The sequence below is a fragment of the Pinus tabuliformis genome, chromosome 6 (genome assembly GCF_031772625.1).
Source record: "Pinus tabuliformis cultivar Carrire ecotype Pingquan chromosome 6, CPIR1, whole genome shotgun sequence".
NCBI classification, from domain to species: domain Eukaryota; kingdom Viridiplantae; phylum Streptophyta; class Pinopsida; order Pinales; family Pinaceae; genus Pinus; species Pinus tabuliformis.
In genome coordinates this window covers 1,468,480,740-1,468,488,099 of record NC_142292.1, presented here as the reverse complement: position 1 = coordinate 1,468,488,099, position 7,360 = coordinate 1,468,480,740, and the positions used below count along the sequence as shown (strand labels likewise).

The 7,360-nt window shown below is 37.2% G+C and overlaps 1 pseudogene; it reads left to right on the top strand.

Annotated features, from left to right (window-relative positions):
• Positions 1 to 2,610: 2,610 nt before the first annotated feature.
• On the top strand, positions 2,611 to 5,795 carry LOC149264183 (putative receptor-like protein kinase At1g80640; annotated as a pseudogene).
• Positions 5,796 to 7,360: the final 1,565 nt, after the last annotated feature.

The following is a 7,360-nucleotide window of genomic DNA, read 5'->3' as shown; positions in this document are numbered from 1 at the left end:
TCATAGAAACATCTTATAGTGATTAATGAACACAAAAAGCTTGTTGTTCCATATTCTGTTCTAAAATTGAAAAAGAAATCAAAGTCAAATCAACAACATTCTAGTAAAAAATAGAGACCTCATTACATTCTAGTGTATCCAGGAAGTCCAGATGGATTATTCAAGCATTATAGGGTGTGCAAGAACAAGTGGGGGCATCTATGTCCACGTCTTAGGTGAGTCATAAAAGGACGAAATTTCCTAGTTATGTTGCACTATTGTCCTCTATTCTTCAGACATAGACCTTGCTTTTTTAGGGGTAGCTGCTAAGAAGGTACAAAAGGATGTCGGAATTGAGTAGTATAACTCCTTTCTTGAGAATGATCTCTTGGATATGTTCCAAGACCTACTAGGGAATCAATGATTGATTTTAGACAGTTTGACAAGATCAAGCATGTAGTTGATGGGAACTTTGAAAAGTGTAATGTTCCTTTCCGGAAAAGCCTTAAATTTTCAATAGGTTTCAGAGTGTGTGTGAGGTTTAGTGATGTGTTCTAGCAACAATTTAGCCACGTGTAGCTGTAGGTTCGGCTTTACAAATTTCACCCAATTAAATGTGCATAAAAAACTAATGTGCATACCAAAATAAAGTACTCCAAGCACTCAAATAAATTTATGAAAGTTTAGAAATTTACATATGTATATAACTGGTACATCATAGATAAATAAAATAGAGGAGATTCTTTCACATTAACCAACTAAATACACAAAGACATAAGAAAATCAAGGAACCTGTGACCTCTGTCTCAAGTTGTGCTTCTAAAGTGGTAGTTAAAGAAGGAATGTGACCAACAATACATCATAAAATTTAGCAAGGAAATATTCTATGTGTTCTTCCCTCAGGGTACTACGATTTCAATTGTCCACAGTTAACAGATTTGTAATCCAGCAGATGTGAAGCTCGTGGCCTTTCCTTTGAGGCTAATATGATATATAAATTACCCCCACAAACTATCCAGGTGCACCCAAAATTCTTAACACTACTTCAGTACTCTCACTCCAGCTCCAGATGACCCAAAATTGATAAATTTGTGGCATTGGTGTCTATATAATACTCAGCACTATGGGTCTCCCTAAACTTTGTTATAACATAGAGGGATGTTGGCTCTATGCCCAAAATGTGTCCATTTTCAAGAGAAAATTACCACAACCTTGGTATTGCCAAGGGATTTAGCTCGATCACCCTTAGGAATCCTCCAACAAGTAATAATAACCCACTACCTGTATCAAAGCAAGGAATACAACCCCTTCATTCCTAATCTTTGCCTCTATAGAACTCAGGGAAGTCAACCCACAAATTTGACTAATTTCTGGCTTAGGAAACAGTGAAACTCGTGCTTCTTTGAGGAAGGAATATCAGACCTACAAATTCATATTATGATGCCAATAATCTCTGTACCAAAATTCTCATCATATCTTCATAAATAAGCACAAAAACAAAATCCCACTAGGATGGCAAGAATGTTCACCGAAGAAGGGAAAACTAGCTAGGGTAGCAATTAAATCTAACAAAGTTGGGTTAAGGATCTCCCTTGAGACACTCTAGTTGAACTGTCTTGATCTCACCTTTAGCTGAAAGTAGAATGGTAAGTTAGAATGATCCCCAAATGAGCTCCTTCCCCTCTTTATAATTTCTCTTTAAGCAACCTCTAGAATTTCTTTTAAATATTATTTTATTAGTGAGGGCCACTTTCCACTAAATAGTTTTTTGCCACCTTTTCAATAAAATATTCATTTTCTGCCATTCTCCAATAAAATAATCATTTTCCACCAATCTCCAAAAAAACAATATTTCCCCCTTTGCAAAAATAACCAAAAATGCCAAAAAAGTACAAAATATGCTTGTTGTTCAAATGATAGGGACATTACAGTCTTCCCTGCCTAATTTTTCTTATCCAAAGCAATCCACCTATATGTCTAGGTCCCATACTCTAATAAAAAACCTAGATACAAGAGCCATAATTCTTTCATCCCCATGACTATTAAAACTAATGATGTTTGTGGCATGTGCCATTGTTGAGACCAAAAGATATTTTGATAATCTTGCATATACTTGTAAAGTTTCCCATTTGTTTTGAACCTACAACTTTATATTGTTCTAGTACCATGGAGTCTGTAGTAGAATGGTTTTACAAATCCCAATAGGGACAAAGCCATTTCATCAAGGATCTAAGTAGCTATTGAATTAGCACCATTAGGCCCAGAAGCCCCTAGCATGGCATCTCTATTCAAGGATTCACAAGTTTCCTCTAGTAGGTATGCAACAAATATTCCATGTATGGTTGCTAACTTAAAGTGAACGCCCATTAAGGCAGAGCAATGTGCATCCATCAATAATGAATTGCAGACTTTAACATTGCAGTTCTGGCTAGAGTCTTAAATTTCCTCCAAACTAACTATTATGCATTACTGCCAGTGTCGTGGAATGGTTTCCATGACTATAGAAATTCTTCTCCTCTGTCAAACTATTATTATTCGTGGGGGCTAACATAATAAACATCAGACTTAATTTCATGATCTGAATCATCTGATAAAATCAAAATTTTGGATTCTAACAAATTATAAAAAGCCATGGGTGCGGATGACCTCTGTTTACATGAGAGTTCGTTTAGTTACATTACAACTATTTTGATCTAGGGTTAGCTCACTAAGTTGCCTGTAATTTGAATTTTCACAGATGCCTATAGGGGTATTCCACTCATGCCTCTCCTGAGTCGTTTGAACTCCCGTGTTTCTAAGAAAAAGGGATGTGCAACTGCAATTGAATATTCTAAGCTGCTAACAACGACAATTAACTTCAGCAGCAATAACATACTTGGAGAGGGTGGATTTGGGTGTGTATACAAGGCAATGTTTGATGATGATTCCTTTGCTGCTGTGAAGAAGCTAGATGAGGGTAGTAGACACGCTGAGCATGAATTTTAGTTTGGTACTAAAAACGTTACAGGTATTATTTTGGAAGCTGGCTGCTTCTTTAAACTTAAGAAGATATTAGTGAAGGCATTTTCTGGGGGGGTGCCCTAAAGTTGCCCTTTTGAGTGTCTTTTCTTTTGTGGATTTGGTGATGCACTGCATTTAACATATTGCATTGTGCTTTTTTATTCTCCCTATAATTTTAGAACTTAGAAGAAGCTTTGCTGATTTCATCTGTTGGTATTGTCATTGGTTGCAGAATGAAGTGGAGCTAATGAGCAAAATCCGACATCCAAACCTTGTTTCTTTGCTTGGGTTCTGTACTCATGAAAATACACGGTTTTTAGTATATGATCTAATGCAGAATGGCTCTTTGGAAGACCAATTACATGTTAGCTTTCTCCAACCACTGGGCAAGTTCAATATTGCCTATGTTTTGGAGCCTTTTATTTGTTCAAACAAACTTGATACTACCATTCGTCATGGATAAACTAGTAGGCCATGAGTAGCAGCCTTTCACAGCTATGTTTTGTTAAGAAATTGTGCTGGATTGCTTGTCAGGAGCATCTCACGGATCTGCACTTACATGGTTTTTGCGGATGAAGATAGCCCTTGATTCAGCAAGGTAGTTCTAACACAGATAATTTGATTCCCTACTACTATATTTTACCAATTGAAATCACTTTTTCACTTGGTCCTCTATCAACCTGGGAGCTCAAGCTTACCATGGTTTTCTTTCTTTTACAGGGTCTAGAACACTTGCATGAGCACTGCAACCCTGCAGTGACTCACTGAGATTTCAAATCATCAAATATTCTTCTTGATGCAAGCTTCAATGCCAAGGTGAGGGCAAGGTTTTCCAATTTCCCACTTACACTGACTGTAGTGTTAAAAATAGTAATACCATTAAATCTGCCTGGAAATGAATGTTTCTTATGTAATATTTATCAGTTAATTTGGGAAGATTCTTGTAAAGCATTAAGAAAGTTTCCTAGAATGTAATTGACAAAAGCCTTAGTAAATGTATGGCATGTGCATTACATTCAATGGAAGATTCTGTGAGATGGGAATTCCATTGCTTTCCTACTGAATTTTTTTTTACTTTATGAATTGTTTTAAGCATCGGTTATTTTTTTGTCAAAATATTTTGATGTAGGCCTTTAGTTTTTCTTTTCTATCAATTTCGTGACATGTGCAACTGTTTGTATTAATTTATTATTGCTTATCATGAATTATACTTTGAGAAATTTCTAAATAGATTTATTTGTCCATCTTGGTTTATGTTCTTTAAAACACTTGGTCCGAAGTGAAACATTTCCTAATTAGATGGTATTGTAGTCACCGCTCTCTAACCACTGGCTATGGATGCGGCTTTCAGATTTTGGTCTTGCAGTAACAAGTGCAGGATGTGCTGGTAACACAAATATTGATCTAGTAGGGACCTTGGGATATGTAGCTTCAGAATACATGCTTGATGGTAAGTCTCTAATAAAGAAATTAGATCCAATTTTGAATTTCTCTCATTGTTCGCATATATATATAGTGATATATAGTGTAGTAGAGATTAAAATTAGTCCACCTACAATGATGTATTACCTGGAGTGTTGAAAGTATCTACGGGCCACAGTACAACAAATTACAATGCATGATCATTATACATACACAATAGATTTGAGTTTTATTATAGAGAACAAACATGTGTCTAGTAAAATGCTGAATGATATTTGTGGTTGAGTTTGAAACCAATCATAAAGAATCAAAATTTTCCAGTTGTCTTTATTTTGTATAAACATACCACAATAGATACATACCTATAACAGGGTCAAATTGGATGCCTTTCAATAAAACCAAAGTCATTGCTGCTTTAAATTTTGGTTCAGATACAAGTTAAAATCAATGTCTATCTCTTTTTAGTCTTGCAAGAGGTTACATATAAAAATATGCATTTACCTTGGACACATGACATGAAAATGAACCTTTTGTCATGTTTTGTCTACTATAAAGTTATCTTGCATCTTAAAAGTTGGAGCGTTCATGTGAGGATTCATTATGAAAATTTCTCTCATGTGCAAAATGATGTGTGTTTGGTATCCTACAAGTCTTCTAATTCATAGGACACATACCTAGGGGGTCATGTGTTATGAATCCCACATGTTGGACATGGATTTGTAAGGACGAGTTTGGCACATGTCCGGTTCATGTTTGGTATCTTACAAGTCTTCTAAGTTAGATGACACACACCTAGGGGGTCATGTGTCACAATTTCCACATGTCAGACATGGATTCGTGAGGACGAGTTCAGGGCATGTGCCAAACTCATGTTCGACATGTGCTCTAAATGTGTCCCAAGTTTAGGACACATGTTTGTCAAAAGTGGCCCGTGGGTTTGAAAAAGGTGACTTGTCTGTCTTTTTTCCTCATTTCATTTAGTAGGTTGAAGTTCGTAGGCATTTTGGAGTGCATTTGAGGGTTATAGTGTAGCTTTGAAAGGATTCCAAGTGCAAGACAATGGTGTATGGTGTATGTGCACATCAACCTCCATCTTATTTCTAAATAGAGGGAAGAGTGGTTGAAGGGAAAGACAAAGATGTGGGATGCGTTTCCTAATGATATGGGGTTTGGATAGTAGTGTTGAGTTGGCATTAGCAAACTTGGATCTTAATGAACCAGTGCTAGAGCCATTCAATTTTGCTGATGGTGATCCAGTTGAGGGTTCATTCTCCACACCAACATATGCATTGATTGGATTGGATATAGATGAGGAAGAGAAGGGGGAGGATGGAGGAGAGAGTCATGGAAGTGATGCTGATTTTGATGATTCTAACATGGAGAAGGACTATTGACAATCACAAGCTATGAGATTCTTCCATTTACGGTTCTAGTATCTACCCTATTTTGTATTTTTCATTGGCATTCCCACTTGTAGTAATAGTGACTCATTATTTATGTAATACATTTCGATTTTAATGACTTAATGAGAAACTATAGTTTATGGTTCTAATTTCTTGTGTTTGTCACTTGAACGTCATTGACTTAGGACAAGTAAGTACTAAGTAGTATTTAGTTGCATGATCGAATTTGTATCATGTAAATGTTCTAGTTTCTAAATTCTAACAAAATTTGAATCTTTATGTCTATAATTTCTATTTGTGTAATGTGTTATTTTCTTTTAAGGTATATATATAAACCCTGTTCTTCGTGTCTTGTTATTGGGGTCACCATGTCATGTGTTAGACACTTGTATTTTAGTGTCCTTCATGTCTCGTCTCATTGTGTCATGTAACTTAGGTATGGAGTGATAACTTTTAGTGGTTGAAGATTTCTAGGGGATGACGTGAAACTTGATCAATATAGAGATGAAAAAATTTATAATTTTCTTTTGAAAAAGGGAATAATTGATTTGTGCATTTGGGTGCTTTTGATGAGCTCTAGACCTTTACCAAGTCTTAGTGTGTTAGAATAGCATGTTACCTTATTGTTCAACCAACACCAATTCTACATTGTGCTCACCCTTTGGCATGTGCCTTTCTGTAACACATCCCCTACTATCCCTAGCCCCAACTAAGGGTAGAAGGAGGCAGTTATTAAGCTGACCCAACCTCCAAAGTCTTGTTATGGAAATGGGGTCTAAATTTTTCGACCTTTTTTGACTTTCTTAAGACTTAAAACAGATGATGTTTTTGTGTTCATCTTGTTAAGACCTTTGCGAAAATATAAGATTTGTCTCAATACGATTCTCGGATCAAAATATATGGCCATTCGAAGATTAGCCTATCAAATAGTGCCATGTCGTCTTGATTTTCCATGTGGTGTCCTCAAGCTATCCGAGTTAGCCACCTCATCGCCACATGGCAGCGTTACCTTAGCCGTCGGCCCGTTCATACCGGGTCATAAATTAACCCCTCTCTACGACCACATAACACTGAGATTAAAATCCCAACAGATTCTATTGTGATTCCACACTGAAACTGCTGGGAAAGATATTCCAGGGTTACACAGATCCTTGGTAGACCTCCTCCATGCGTCCCATCGTCATTTTCTACAGCAACACATTTGGGCTCCACCACACCATGTTGTCCCGACCCATTCTCTTCTACGAGGCTTACAATCCGCCAAGGTTTCGTGGAAGTCCACCTGGCTACTCACCACCTCAACTCCGCTCTAACCAATCATGTGGTTGTGGTCCCTTATGCCTGTGTAGGTAGGCTTCGGCGTGCCACATCACCCTGGGGACTAAATCTCAGCGGGGTTGCACCTCACTCCAACATAAATTGCAGGGTACATGGTCCCGGGGTGATGTCACCCTCCACATGGCCCCACACTAGGTATGTCATGTGTCACTTAGATCCAGTCCACTTGGTACCACAAAACCCCCAAATTCAAGTAACACATGTCTACCTTCCAGGAT